Consider the following 16,301-nt stretch of genomic DNA (forward strand, 5'->3'; position numbering starts at 1 on the left):
AGCGTGACTTGTTCCCCGCAGTTCAGCAACAGACTGGCCTGCGGGGGAGAACTCCTGGTTCTTATACTCCGCCTTCAGGGCGGAGCTAGAGATCAACAGCCAACCAGGACCCGGGATCTGTCAGCCAATGACATCACGGCTTCACAGTCCCACATGACCCCTAATGCATACTACCACACCCTATATGTGCCAAACCCTTGTACGACAAAAACACCCTTCCCATTCTCACCTGTCTTCCACTGCTCAGCCTATTATTTATTTATTTAATCAATTAATTTTAGAGTACCCAATTCATTTTTCCAATTAACGGGCAATTTAGCGTGGCCAATCCACCTAACCTGTACATCTTTGGGTTGTGGGGGTGAAACCCACGCATACACGGGGAGAATGTGCAAACTCCACACGGACAGTGACCCAGAGCCGGGATCGAACCTGGGACCTCGGCGCCGTGAGGCAGCAGGGCTAATCCACTGTGCCACCGTGCTGCCCCTGCTCAGCCTATTATGATAGTGGAGGCAGATTGAGTGCCTTGAATGACCATTAATTGTCCACTTCAGGGCCTCAATAGGCCACTGACAAGGCAGGCGGGTGGGCACCTTACCCACCCACTCCGTATTATGAGGATTGTGTCAGAGATGGGTGGGAAGTCTACCCATGCAACATATTTGATATGCACACCCTCCCACCACCGTGAACATGCCCACGAGGGAAGTGGTCTGAAATTCAGCCCCGTGTTTTGAATCACTGACCAAAATGATAACTCAGTTTCTCAGCCCATAGATGTTAGCAGACCAGCTGAGTATTTCCAACATTTTCTATTTTTAAGCCTGTGATACTGAAGTGCTTTGTCACCGTATGTAGCAAGCCTGATAAATGGCAAGTAGCATTTGTACCACCCAAATGCCATACAATGAACATCTCAATAAGTGAGAATCTAATTGCATCCTCTTTACTTGCATCACCACTATTGAATTATTTTGTTTTATTCATTTTTATAGGATGTGGGCTTCACTGGTTAGGTCAGCATTTTTTGCCCATCTCTAATTGCCCTTGAGAAGGTGCTGGTGAGCTGCCTTCTTGAACCGCTACAGTCCATGTGGTGTAGGTACACCTACTGTGCTATTAGGGAGGGAATTTCAGGACTTTGACCCAGTGACTAGGTTCCTTGCTTTTGACCCACAGCTATTAGGTCCCAATGCTTTCTGACAATTTTCCACCTTGACAGTGCCTTGATGGCAGCGCCAAGGTGCCGGCTTGGCAGTACCAAGGTGTCGGGTTTCCCGGGGGAGACTCTGATCACTCAGGAGCCTGCAATAGCCTGGGTGACTCTCAGGTGCCATTTTGAAATGTGGACTAAATGGTGCCCAGCTGAGGTCTCCGTGGGGGGGCCTGCAAATGCTAGGAACTGTTTAGATCTGGCATCATCAGCACAGTTAAGTGAGTTCTTAAACACAATTAGCCATGCGAGACTGGGTCCCACCATTGTGGGCAGGGCGCATATCGCGATGCCTCATGAGATCTGGCTAGATTTCGGGAGGCATAATGGCCGTCCGGAAGCCCAATGGAGGCCTCTTCTGGTAGCATCGGGCCCCCTTTTGGGGGAGAAGCATCTGTAGATCACGCCCTCTGTTCTTTTGTTCTCCCTTCCAAAGTGAACAACTTCACATTTTCCCACATTATACTCCATTTGAGAATTTTCGCCCCAGATACTTAATCTATAAATATCTCTTTGCAAACTGGTTGTATCCCTTGCACAACTTGCCTTTCCCCCTATTTTTGTGTCATCTGCAAATCTCGCTATAGTGCATTCGCTCCCCCCAAGTCACTCATATAAATTGTACACAGCACTGATCACTGTAGAACCCCACTGATTATGGGAGACTTTAACTTTCCAAATATTGACTGGAAAAGATATAGTTCGAGTACATTAGATGGGTCGTTTTTTGTACAGTGTGTGCAGGAGGGTTTCCTGACACAGTTTGTTGACAGGCCAACAAGAAGCGAGGCCACATTGGATTTGGTTTGGGGTAATGAACCAGGCCAGGTGTTGGATTTGGAGGTAGATGAGCACTTTGGGGACAGTGACCACAATTCGGTGACGTTTACGTTAAGGATGGAAAGGGATAAGTATACACCGCAGGGCAAGAGTTATAGCTGGGTGAAGGGAAATTATGAAGCCATTAGACGTGACTTGGGGGGGATAAGGTGGAGAAGTAGGCTGCAAGTGTTGGACACACTGGATAAGTGGAGCTTGTTCAAGGATCAGCTACTGCGTGTTCTTGATAAGTATGTACCGGTCAGGCAGGGAGGAAGGTGCCGAGCGAGGGAACCGTGGTTTACCAAAGAAGTGGAATCTCTTGTTAAGAGGAAGAAGGAGGCCTATGTGAAGATGAGGTGTGAAGTTTCAGTTGGGGCGATGGATAGTTACAAGGTAGCGAGGAAGGATCTAAAGAGAGAGCTAAGACGAGCAAGGAGGGGACATGAGAAGTATTTGGCAGGAAGGATCAAGGAAAACCCAAAAGCTTTCTATAGGTATGTCAGGAATAAGCGAATGACTAGGGAAAGAGTAGGACCAGTCAAGGACAGGGATGGGAAGTTGTGTGTAGCGTCTGAAGAGATAGGCAAGATACTAAATGAATATTTTTCGTCAGTATTCACTCAGGAAAAAGATAATGTTGTGGAGGAGAATGCTGAGCTCCAGGTAAATAGATTAGATGGCATTGAGGTACGTAGGGAAGAGGTGTTGGCAATTCTGGACAGGCTGAAAATAGATAAGTCCCCGGGACCTGATGGGATTTATCCTAGGATTCTCTGGGAGGCCAGGGAAGAGATTGCTGGACCATTGGCTTTGATTTTTATGTCATCATTGGCTACAGGAATAGTGCCAGAGGACTGGAGGATAGCAAATGTGGTCCCTTTGTTCAAAAAGGGGAGCAGAGACAACCCCGGCAACTATAGACCGGTGAGCCTCACGTCTGTAGTGGGTAAAGTCTTGGAGGGTATTATAAGAGACAAGATTTATAATCATCTCGATAGGAATAATATGATCAGGGATAGTCAGCATGGCTTTGTGAAGGGTAGGTCATGCCTCACAAACCTTATCGAGTTCTTTGAGAAGGTGACTGAGCAGGTAGACGAGGGTAGAGCAGTTGATGTGGTGTATATGGATTTCAGCAAAGCGTTTGATAAGGTTCCCCACGGTAGGCTATTGCAGAAAATACGGAGGCTGGGGATTGAGGGTGATTTAGAGATGTGGATCAGAAATTGGCGAGCTGAAAGAAGATAGAGGGTGGTGGTTGATGGGAAATGTTCAGAATGGAGTTCAGTCACAAGTGGAGTACCACAAGGATCTGTTCTGGGGCCGTTGCTGTTTGTCATTTTTATCAATGACCTAGAGGAAGGCGCAGAAGGGTGGGTGAGTAAATTTGCAGACGATACTAAAGTCGGTGGTGTTGTCGATAGTGTGGAAGGATGTAGCAGGTTACAGAGGGATATAGATAAGCTGCAGAGCTGGGCTGAGAGGTGGCAAATGGAGTTTAATGTAGAGAAGTGTGAGATGATTCACTTTGGAAGGAATAACAGGAATGTGGATTATTTGGCTAATGGTAAAGTACTTGAAAGTGTGGATGAGCAGAGGGATCTAGGTGTCCATGTACATAGATCCCTGAAAGTTGCCACCCAGGTTGATAGGGTGGTGAAGAAGGCCTATGGAGTGTTGGCCTTTATTGGTAGAGGGATTGAGTTCCGGAGTCAGGAGGTCATGTTGCAGCTGTACAGAACTCTGGTACGGCCGCATTTGGAGTATTGCGTACAGTTCTGGTCACCGCATTATAGGAAGGACGTGGAGGCTTTGGAGCGGGTGCAGAGGAGATTTACCAGGATGTTGCCTGGTATGGAGGGAAAATCTTATGAGGAAAGGCTGATGGACTTGAGGTTGTTTTCGTTGGAGAGAAGAAGGTTAAGAGGAGACTTAATAGAGGCATACAAATGATCAGGGGGTTGGATAGGGTGGACAGTGAGAGCCTTCTACCACGAATGGAAATGGCTGGCACGAGGGGACATAGCTTTAAACTGAGGGGTAATAGATATAGGACAGAGGTCAGAGGTAGGTTCTTTACGCAAAGAGTAGTGAGGCCGTGGAATGCCCTACCTGCTACAGTAGTGAACTCGCCAACATTGAGGGCATTGAAAAGTTTATTGGATAAACATATGGATGATAATGGTATAGTGTAGGTTAGATGGCTTTTGTTTTGGTGCAACATCGTGGGCCGAAGGGCCTGTACTGCGCTGTATTGTTCTCTGTTCTATGTTCTATGATTACAGGCCGCCAACCTGAAAAATAATCCCTTATCTCCACTCGCTGTTTCCTGTGCATTATCCAATTCTCTATCTGTGCCAATATACTACCTTCAACCATGGGGTCTTATCTTATGACTTAACCTTTTGTGAGTTACCTTGTGCAATGCCTTCTGGAATCCAAACACAACACATCTACTGGTTACCCTCTATCAATTCTGGTTGACACTTCCTCTAAAAATGCAAATAAATTAGTCAGACATGATTTTCCCTTTCATGAAGCCATGCTGACTCTGCTTGATTAGATTATGATTTTCCAAATATGCTGCTATTACTTCCTTAATATTTGGTTCCAACATTTTTCCAGCAATAAATGTTATGCTAATCAGCCTGTAGTTACCTGCTTTCTGCAGGTTTGCAGCCATGGAGCTCAGGGAGTTGGCCACCCCTGTCTGTGACTGTGCGACTCCGGCTAGCGCATGGGCAATGGCGCCGATGCCCTCAGCGATGGCCTGCTGAGGCTGGGCCATGGCCTGCAGGGATTGGGCCATTGCCTGCTGGGACTGCACCATAGCCTGCAGAGACTGGGCTATGGCCTGCTGAGACAGGGCCACGGCGTTGAGTGCCAGTGCCATCTTCCGCTGGCGCTGGCTCATGGCCTTCTGTGAGAGGGCAGCCGTGTCCTGGGCCACAGACGCCGCCTGCATGGAAAGCCTCAGGCCTCGCAAACCGTTCCCCATGTCTGACACCGTCGCACCCATTGCCTCCACCGCGGACGCCACCCGTGCGGTTTCGGCCTGGGTGGCACGCATGACCGGCACCACTCCCAGCTCCTGGATGCAGGTGGACTCCTCCACCTGCGTCTGCAGCCGCTGCAAGCCGCCCGTCACCCTCTTCGCTCGTCTCCGGTTCGGTGGTTGCATCGGGGCTATGGGTGGGTGTGGTAACTCCAGGAACCCGGGGTCCATCTGGGCGGCAGATGTTTGCTTGGGCTGGGCTGCCCTCCTACCTCCCGGCCCCTCTGCTGCTCCTACCTCCACCTGCTGTACCTGTACAGCTGTGTTGTGCGCACCAGTGAGTGTACCAGACGCCTCATCACTAAAGTGCCCAACCGTGGTGAGTGTCTCTGCGATGGCGGAGGGTGTTGGTGACAGCAGTGGCGTTGTGTCGTGCGCATCGTCCGACTCTGAGTTCATGGTACTTTGGGGTGGCAGTTCGTCTCCACCCATCCAATCTGTGTCACTGTCCTGTATTTCAGTTTCCTGGGTAGGGGTGCCCTGGGTAGGGGTGGCCTGTGGCTGCCCCCCTCATCGCTGGGTGGCACACGCCTGCGTCGCCGCACCCGCACGAGACGGGGGCATCGTCTCCCTATTGCTCCAGGTCTTTCCGTCTCCCGTGGTCGCCCTGGGATGCCTCGACGTTTGCTCCTGCGATACACAATGAAGCATGCATAGTTAGACACGCAGGCGGTGATCAGGTGATATGGGAGAGGGGGGATATGGGGAAAAGGGGATATGGGGGATATGGGGGAGGGGGGATATGGGGGAGGGGGGATATGGGGATATGGGGGAGTGGGGATATGGGGAGGGGAGATATGGGGGATATGGGGGAGGGGGATATGGGGGATATGGGGGTATGGGAGGGGGGATATGGGAGATATGGGGGAGGGGGGATATGGGGGATATGGGGGAGGGGGGATATGGGGGATATGGGGGAGAGGGGATATGGGGACGGGCTGTCTGTGGCTCACTTCCTGGTGGGCCCACGACCTCTGCATCGGCAACCTCCTGGTCCTCAGGTCCGCCAGCCAGTTCCAGAACCCTTTCCTCATGTTCGGTCAGTGGCCTCTCATCAGCTGGGTCCGTGGTGTCAGAGCCACAGCGCTGACGGCCTCTGCCACCTCCCTCCACAGACGCCGGCTAAGGTGTGGGGTGACCCTGCGGCCATGTCCGGGTTACAGGGACCCCCTCTTCTCCTCCACTGCATCCAGGAGCGCCTCAATGTCGCGGTCCTGGAACCTCGGGGCTGCGCTGCGGGCAGCCATCTTGTCAGGTCTTCCAGGGTGGGGGGGCCGCGTCTTTTGAGCCGTCACACCATGCGGTGTCAATGCTGCCTCACGGCGTCACCGTCCACGTCGGGTGACGCCATCGCGAATGGCGTCATGCCCCTGCTAGCCCATTCGGGACCGGAGAATTTGCGTTGTTTGGGAGGGCCCGATGCCGGAGTGATCCGCGCCATTTTTGCCGCTGGGTCCCTGACATCGCGCCAGTTTTCGGAGAATCCTGCCCTTTAACTCCCCTGCCATTTCCTTTTTCCCATAACTAGCCCACTTGCCATACTTAATCTGACGTGGGCCTGCAGGCATCCAATTAGGAGACCACCTCAACTGTGGAGTTCCTCAGGATAGTGTCCTAGGCCTGGATGGTGCTCCAATAGCCTCCCACAGTTCCAGGATGTGCAGGTTAGGTGGATTGGCCATGCTAAATTGCCTGTAGTGTCCAAAAAGGTTAGGTGGGTAACTGGGATAGGCGGGACCTGGGTAGGGTGCTCTTTCAGAGGGTTGGTGCAGACTCAATGGGCTGGATGGCCTCCTCCCACACTGTAAGGATTCTATGGCTTCTGTGGAAATCACTGGCCGGTCCCTCTTAGGTATGTACTGGCTTGGGGCCTGCGTTTCTCCCCGATGTCAGGCTTCTGAAACCTACGGTTAAAAATCCAACCCAATGTTTCACATCGATAACCGTTGATAGAACCTCTCCTGATTAAAGGTTATCAATCTGAAACTTCGACTGTTTCCCTCTGCACTGCTTTTGCCTGTTCTACTGCTTATTTCCAGTATTTTCTGTTTTTATTTAATACTTATGACGAGCCAGCTGTTTAGCCAACTGAGCTAAACCAAGTGGATAGGCACTTAAAATTCTAGACAATGCTAGAACTAATGTGGACCAGCGAGCATATTGGTGAGTGGAACTTGGTGCGATTTGGAATATGAGCAGCCGGGTTCTGGATGAGTTCAGTGGACGGTGGTTAGGTGAGAGGCTGACCAGAAAAGCATTGGAATCTAGAGGTATCAGAAGTAAGGATGAGGGTTTCAGCAGCAGATACACTGAGGCAGGGGCAGAAATGGTCGATATTACAGAGACGGGATCATGCGGTTTTTGCGCTGGGGAGGAGGTGGCTTGAAAAGCTTCGCTCAGGTTCACATAGATCATAGAACTTACAGTGCAGAAGGAGCCATTCGGCCCATCGAGTCTGCACCAGCCCTTGGAAAGAGCACCCTACTTAACCCCACACTTCCACTCTATCCATATAACCCCACTAACCTTTTTTGGACACTATGGGCAATTCAGCATGGCCAATCCACCTAACCTGCACATCTTTGGACTGTGGGAGGAAACCGGAGCACCCGGAGGAAACCCACGCACACACGGGGAGAACGTGCAAACTCCACACAGACAGCGACCCAAGCCGTGAATCGAACCTGGGACCCTGGAGCTGTGAAGCAAGAGTACTAACCACTGTGCTACTGTGCTGAGGTTCTGAACAGTCAGCTTTTTCTTGCGTATCTTCACACCCACACATATTACTTTTCCTTTTGGGGAACAGCGCGGGAAGGATACCTGAGCTGATTTACAGACCATTGAACGGTGTTGTAAACACTGCTTCCCTGGCCAATCCTGCCGTTGGACACAAACCCGTAGCTTCTGGTCCAGCAGTGCGGCACTACCATTACGCCACAAGATCTCCTAGAATAGTCAGTGAGGAGGGTAGAATCACTGGCAAGGGAACATAATTTGTGACAGGTCAAAAACAATGGTGTTGGTCATCCCAGTGTCTAAATTGGAAAGAAAGGCCCGGCCAACCACACCTACATGTTCTGAGCAAGCCCCAGACTTGTCGGGTATTGAACAACCTTCTTTAAGGCCATGTCCGGGTTGTGGGAGTGAGGGTGGAGCCATGCCCAAAAGTACCGATGTTCGGGGTATCAGATAAACCAGAACTCTTCATGGGGAGGGGGGTTGACACCCTAGCCTTTGCCTCTCTGATCGCCTGCCGGAGAATCCTGCTCGGCTGGCGGTCACAGCATTACCCAAGGCTGTAGACTGGCTGTCCAACCCCGCAGAATTCCTCAGGCTGGAGAAAATAAAACTCGCCATCCATGGGTCGGAAGGCGGCAGCCACAGGACCTGGAAGCCGATCACCAACTTGTTTCAAGCCCTGTTCATAGCCAGCAGCCAGCAGAGTAAAGGGAGGGAAGGGGAAGGAGGGAGGTGGAGATACGGGTGAGCTGCGGGAGAGAAAGGAAAAGGAAAGGGGGGAGGGGGGGGGTGGAGGAAGGGGGGCGGAGACATGCAAAAAGAACATGAGGGTCAAGGAACAAAGCTGCAGGGAACTGAGGCGAGGGCAAGCTAAGTCCCAAACCAAACTGCAAATGGATACTTGTAGAACGTGCGTTGGCCATATTGGGGATTGTAAAATATGTATGCCGTCTAAAGGGGGGTCACGGCCACAGCAGTGAAGACACTTGATTGTAAATATATGTGTTGGATTTTTTGGCATGGTTTTGTAAGTTGTAATTTATGAATGGGTTGGAGATAAAATATGAAAATTCAATAAAAACATTTTCAAAAAAAAAACTGGAAAGAATTATGACCGTGTTTAATTAGCTGCTTGGCTTGAATGACAACTTGAGAATCTCCTTGAGCTACTTAAGTTGGCGCCAGTCTCCCTGTCTGCTAAATGAGTACCAGCATTACCAGAAGTGGACAAAAGTCAGGTGAGGAAGGACTGCTCACTGGGTGCAGGAATTACATACTCCTGGCCACAGGCTTATAAAAAAGGGATCGGCATTCACCTCCATGGCAGGGCTGTCAGTGTTAGCTGCAGTCTGTGCTTAGTTGCAAATAAGCTCTTTATAGTTACTTGTCAACCACCAGTCTTTCATTATGATTTCATTGACTCTCTCCTATTTATTTTTATTTATTCAATTATTGTTACTTACATTGATCATCTTCATCCCTGTGTTCGTCAATCTACACTGGCTTTTGATTCATGAATATTTGGTATTTATCATTCTTATCCTGATATTCAAGCTCCTTCTTGGCCTCGCCCATCGCAACCTGTGTAACTTCCTCCATCCCTCAAGAACTCTGCATTACTCTAATATTGACCTTTTGTGCATACTAACCTTCAGTGGCCCACCTTGGATGCTCTGCCTTCAATACCTTGGCTCTTAGTTCTGGAATCTCTTTGCTCAGCCTCTCCACCTCTCAAGCTTTCTTTATTCCTTTAGGGTACTCCTTATAATTCACCTTTTTGACCAAGTTTCTGGTCTCCTGCCCGAATGACTCCTAATATTTTGTTTGATGACATTCTTGTGACGAGCTTGGGGTTGCTTTACCCCGGTAACATTGCTGCATAAATGCACGTTGTTGTTGCTGTACTGGTGCATGATTCATTGCAGCCAGAACCTATATCTTATAGGATTATCATATCAGATCAGTCATGATCCCATTGAATGGTGGAGCAGAACCGATGGGCTGAATGGCCTACTCTAAATGAATTGTCCATCCACTAAATCAGCTTCTAATTACAGGTGCACAAGCAGTTATCTTGGTTTCTCTTGGTAAACTCTGATTCTTAAACATTTTACTTTCCCGGTAATGAGAAGGATTTCAATGTGGTGTTGCTTTGATCACTGCTTGTAGCTTGGAACCTGATTCAGAGTTTCTGGTTTTAGTCAGCTTTGAGCAAGATGAAATCATTGTTAGAACAGGTTACTCTTTACTTTTCTATTAAAAAAAGGAAGTTGGCAGCTGCACTGGATGCTCAGTGATCCTCCAGTGATTGACAGTTTTATCGCAAAGTAAGGAAGATCCGTTAACATCGACGGGCATTGATCTCAGGAGGGCACTACGTGATCACTATCACTTGGCTGAAAGAAAAGACATTTTCAAATCACTTCTCTCCCATCTCCAAGCAAATGCCACACTAAGCTAGTTTCCCTTCAGTGCTGCATATTGCACTATCTGTAAACTCCATGTACAAATGCCTGACACATTCATGCTACATTCATGCATGCACTATTTTTCACAATACATCTTACGTTGTCTCGACGAGAGCGCCTCATGATTTCAGAGTATCCCAAAGCAATCCATATATAGTAGAGTACTTTGGAAATATACTCCTGTGGTAATATAGGAAACTCAAGTAATAGTTTATTCCCAGCAACCTTCCACAATCACCAATATGATAATAACCAGATTTTTTTTAAGTCATGTTAGATCAGGGATAAATGTTGGCCAGGAGGAGAGAATTCCCCTGATATAGGCCCAAAGTGACAACACTAAACAGACATAGGTAAACAATCATCGTGGGGAGGCTAATGCTGTGTTATGTTATTGCGAGTAACATAAGCTGCCACTTGATGTAGGCTCTGCTGAAAGATGCTCCAGACTCGGAGATAAGTTTAAGGTATTTATTGAACGGTTAACAATGCTCTTAAATGAGTTCGACACTCTACTAATCTGCCTCTTGTAACTCAGTCTATTCCGCGAACTATACATGCTTGCTCTCGACCATGTGCTAAGGTGTGATGTTGTTGATAATCCACCCTGTCCTGCTCTCTTGGTTTCTGCCGGTGGAAGAGGCAGAACCTGTGTGCCTTGTCCTTTTTATGTGTGTCGTGTAGTGCCCCCTTGTGGTAATGCCACCTCTGGGTGTCCTGATTACCCATTGGTTGTGTCCTGTTCTAATGAGCCATTGGTTGCGTGTCTGCAGGTCATGACATCTCTGGTGCTCCCTCTAGTGGTTACTTACATTAACCCCTTGTGTATATACAGTGATGCATATCACTACATCTAGTAGAGGGGAGATGAGCAGTTCCAGAAGTAAGGCATCTATCTCACCATGAACATTGGTTTTTTCTGTTCTTACCATAATTAGTGATTGAATTTGTTCTGCTTCAGTGTTGCACAATTTTGCTCATGAAGTTCCAGGCACAGTTTACCTTCCGCCATCGATCGGAACACCTCCTTGCAGGCTGCCAACATATCTACGGTAGCACAATTTGATTGAGTACAATCGGATTTTTCAAGGATGTACTCAGCATGTTTTCATTAGTGAATCCCTAATTCTTCACAGAAAGATTCCACGAACAGCAATGTGCAAATGACCAGATAATTTGACTTAGCAATGTTTCTTGATGGTTAAACATTGGCTGAGTAACCACCAGACCACCTGGCTCTTCATTGAGTCATTTATTCATAGAGCTTTGCAAATAAATGTAATTTTTTTTTGATAAACAATTTTAATGAGGTATTTTTGGGCATTGTAAACAGTAGAATTACAGAACGAGAAAACAAAAGGACTGTACAGTAAACAAAGTACATAGTGCAATTGCCGTAACCCGTCCCACACAGATCTGCCTAATTGACCCCCATACTACATTCCCCTAACCCCCCCCCCCGCCGACGATTAATTCTCCGCAAATAAGTCAATGAATGGTTGCCACCTCCGGGTGAACCCTAACAACGACCCTCTCAAGGCGAATTTGATTTTCTCCAAGCCCAGGAAACTCGCCATGTCTGACAGCCAAGCTTCCGACTTCGGGGGCTTTGAGTCCCTCCAAGCTAGAAGTATCCGTCTCCGGGCTACCAGGGAAGCAAAGGCCAAAACATCGGCCTCTTTCTCCCGCTGGACTTCCGGGGCCTCTGAAACCCCAAAAACCGCCACCTCTGGACTCATTGCCACCCTTATGTTCAATACTCGAGACATGGCGTCATCAAACCCCCGCCAGTATCTCCTAAGTTTTGGACACGCCCAAAGCATGTGGACATGGTCTGCCGGTCCTCTCAGACACTTTACACACCTGTCCACTACGCCGAAGAATCTGCTCATCCGGGACACTGTTGTGTGGGCCCGGTGGACGACCTTAAATTGAATCAGGCCAAGCCTGGCACATGTTGCAGTCCCATTGACCCTGCTCAGCACGTCCGCCCACAGGCCTTCCTCAATCTCCCCCCCCCCCCCCCCCAACTCCTCCTCCCATTTACGCCTCAGCTCCTCGGTCTGCGTCTCCTCTGCCCCCATGAGCTCCTTGAAAATATCTGAGACACTTCCCTCCCCCACCCATCCTCCAGACACTACCCTATCTTGGATCCCCCTTAGTGGCAAGAGTAGAAAAGATGGCACCTGCCTACGCAAAAAGTCCCGCACCTGAATATACCAGAATTCATTCCCCCTCATCAATCCAAACTTGGCTTCCAGCGCCCTCAAGCTAGGGAAACTCCCTTCCAAGAACAAATCTCCCATCCGCTCAATCCCCGCGCTCCACCATACACGAAACCCCCCGTCCAACCTCCCCGGGGCAAACCAATGGTTGTCACATATCGGGGACCAGACCGATGCTCCCGTTGCTCCCACGTGCCTCCTCCACTGTCCCCAGATCCGAAGGGCCGGCAACACTTCAGGACTGGTGGAGAAGCGCGCCGGCGGGAACGGCAGAGGCACCGTCACCATTGCCCCCAGACTGGCACCCCTACATGAGGCTGCCTCCACCCGCTCCCAAGTCGATCCCCCCCCACCTCCCACTTCCTTATCATGGCTATGTTAGCTGCCCAATAATAGTTGCTGAAATTCGGCAGTGCAAGTCCCCCTTCCCCCGGTTCCGCTCGAGCATCACCCTCTTCACTCACGGGGGCTTGCCCACCCATACAAAGCCCAAAATAATCTTACTTACCCTCTTAAAAAAGGAACGTAGAATAAAAATGGGGAGACACTGGAACACGAATAAGAGCCTCGGGAGGACCGTCATTTTAACTGTCTGTACTCTCCCAGCTAACGACAGCGGGAGCGCATCCCACCTCCGAAACTCCCCTCGCATTTGATCTACCAGCCGGGACAGGTTCAGCTTGTGCAGTCGACCCCAATTCCGCGCCACTTTTATTCCCAATACCTGAAACTGTCCCCAACTAACCGGAACGGCAGCTCCCTCAGCCGGTCCCCTTGGCCCCTCTCCTGAACTGCAAACATTTCACTTTTTGTCATATTCAATTTGTACCCCGAAAACCGGCCGAATTCCCCCAGGGTCGCCATGATTCCGTCCATCCTCGCCATCGGGTCCGAAACGTATAAAAACAGGTCATCTGCATACAATGAAACTGTATGCTCACCCCCACCCTCCCCGAACCAGCCCCTTCCAACCCTCTGAAGCCCTCAGAGCAATTGCCAGTGGCTCTATAGCTAGTGCAAACAGCAGTGGGGAGAGGGGGCACCACTGTCTCGTCCCGCGGTGCAGTCTAAAATAGTCGGAAGTCGTCCTGTTTGACTTCATACTCGCCTCCGGGGCCTGATATAGCAGCCTGACCCAGTCGATGAAACCCACCCCAAATCCAAACCGTCCCAGCACCTCCCATAAGTAGTCCCACTCTAGCCGATCAAATGCCTTCTCCGCGTCCATTGCCACCACTACATCCACCTCAATTCCCTCTGGGGGCATCATGATCACATTGAGCAATCTTCTTAGATTCACCACCAGTTACCTACCTTTAACGAACCCTATTTGATCCTCCCTAATAACACTCGGCACACAATCCTCAATCCTAGTGGCCAAACGCTTTGCCAGCAGTTTAGCATCCTCGCTAAGAAGGGAGATCGGCCTATAAGACCCACACGACTCCGGGTTCTTGTCCCGTTTTAAAATCAAGTAGATGGTAGCCTGCGACATCGTCTGGGGCAGCACCCCTCTGTCATTGCCTCATTAAAAACCTTGGCCAGCAGCGGCCCCAATATCCCGGAGAACCTTTTATAAAATTCAACCGGGTACCCATCCGGCCCCGGGGCTTTACCTGACTGCATGGCCTTTAAGCCCTCAAATATCTCCTCAGCTCCGATCGGGGCGCCCAGCCCTTCTACAAGCTCCCTGCCCACTTTTGGGAATGTCAGGCCGTCTAAGAAGCGTCTCATCCCCTCCGGCCCCGCGGGGGGCTCCGAGCTATAGAGTCTGCTATAAAAGTCCTTGAAAGCTCTGTTCACACCCGCCACATGCCCTACCAAGTTACCGCCTCCATCCACCACTTTACCTATTGCCCTAGCCGCCTCCCTCTTTCTGAGCTGCTGAGCCAGCATCCTGCTGGCTTTCTCTCCATGTTCATATACCGCAACCCTCGCCTTTCTGAGCTGCTCCACTGCCTTACCCGTGGACACCACCCCAAACTCCGCCTGCAGCCTCCTCCGTTCCCTCAAGAGCTCCGCACTCGGGGTCCCCACATACCTCCTGTCAATCTGCAGGATCTCTGCTAACAGTCGGTCGGTCTTGTCCCTGTGAGCCCGGATTGAAATCAGCTCCCCTCTCACCACTGCCTTGAGCGCCTCCCACACCACCGCTGCTGAGACATCCCCCGTATCATTGACCTGTATCGTGTTGGGTGTTCCGATACACAAATGAACCAACACAGTTGTAGATGGTACAACTCTGTTTTATTGTCTTGTACAATAATAACTACTAACTGCTGGCTGAGGTTCTTGCTTCACCAGCTAACCTGTGGACCCAGCCCGTTCACTATCTTGGTGAGGCACTCAGCACATGGTGTATGTCTGAGTGGCACGCTGTGAGCTCTGGGCTCTGAGCTATCTCCTGGGAGAATGAGCGGGAACTGTGGTGTTCCCTGTTTTATAGTGCGTGTGCTCTCACTGGTGATTGGCTGCGATGTTGTGTGTGTGTTGGTTGGTCAAACTACCTGTCCATCAGTGTGTGTGTGATTGCACCATGATATGCTAATGTGGATATCATGACAACCTGCAGGTAGTTTTGTATATACTTCCTCACCCTCTCGCACACCCCTGCATCCGCCAGCAGTCCCACATCCAGCCTCCACTGCGGGCGCTGGAAGCTCTCTTCACTCACCTGTAGCTCGACCCAATGTGGAGCATGGTTGGAAATGGTGATTGCCGAATACTGCACATCCACCACACCTGTCAGTAGATCCCTACTCAGTATTAAAAAATCGATCCGGGAGTAAACCCTATGAACGTGCGAGAAAAAGGAGAACTCCTTCCTGTCGGCCTTCTAAACCTCCATGGGTCGACCCCCCCACCTGCTCCATGAACTGGGCAGCACGGTAGCCTTGTGGATAGCACAATTGCTCCACAGCTCCAGGGTCCCAGGTTCGATTCTGGCTTGGGTCACTGTCTGTGCGGAGTCTGCACATCCTCCCCGTGTGTGCGTGGGTTTTCTCCGGGTGCTCCGGTTTCCTCCCACAGTCCAAAGATGTGCGGGTTAGGTGGATTGGCTATAATAAATTGCCCTTAGTGTCCAAAATTGCCCTTAGTGTTGGGTGGGGTTACTGGGTTATGGGGATAGGGTGACGGTGTTGACCTTGGGTAGGGTGCTCTTTCCAAGAGCCGGTGCAGACTCGATGGGCCGAATGGCCTCCTTCTGCACTGTAAATTCTATCTATCTATCTATCTAACTCCCTCAGCTCTTTTCCCATTGCTGACACTCTGCCCATTTTTGAGCACGACCGGTCCAGGACTGGATCCATAACTGTATTGAAATCCCCTCCCATAACCAGCTTGTGGGAATCCAGGTCGGGTGTCTTCCCCAGCACCCTCTTTATGAAATCCGCATCATCCCAGTTTGGCGCATATATGTTGACCAGGACCACCTTCCTCCCTTCCAGCTTACCGCTAACCATAACGTAGCGACCTCCCCCATCCGAAACAATACTCCCCACCTCAAACTGCACCCGCTTGTTCACCAGAATCGCGACCCCCCTGGTCTTAGTATCTAGCCCTGAGTGGAATATAAATTTAATTTTTGATGAGGTAGAGATTGCACCTTAAGGTATTTATTTGAAGAAAAATTGGCAACCTGTACAATGCATGTGATAGGAATAGACATTTCCCAGTATTTATAGAATTAAGAATAAAGGTTCAGAGATGCAATATCAAATGTTTCTCTCTGGTAGTCCCTCGAAGTGAGGAAGACCTTGCCGTGGAGTACA

The 16,301-nt window shown here is 49.9% G+C and overlaps 1 protein-coding gene across 3 annotated transcripts in view; it reads left to right on the forward strand.

The window, feature by feature from the left end:
• The window catches only part of LOC140419383 (interphotoreceptor matrix proteoglycan 1-like), a 226,334-nt gene that overhangs the window by 78,936 nt on the left and 131,097 nt on the right, over window positions 1-16,301 (forward strand). The window lies entirely within an intron of this gene.

Source organism: Scyliorhinus torazame, chromosome 1 (genome assembly GCF_047496885.1).
Source record: "Scyliorhinus torazame isolate Kashiwa2021f chromosome 1, sScyTor2.1, whole genome shotgun sequence".
NCBI lineage: Eukaryota > Metazoa > Chordata > Chondrichthyes > Carcharhiniformes > Scyliorhinidae > Scyliorhinus > Scyliorhinus torazame.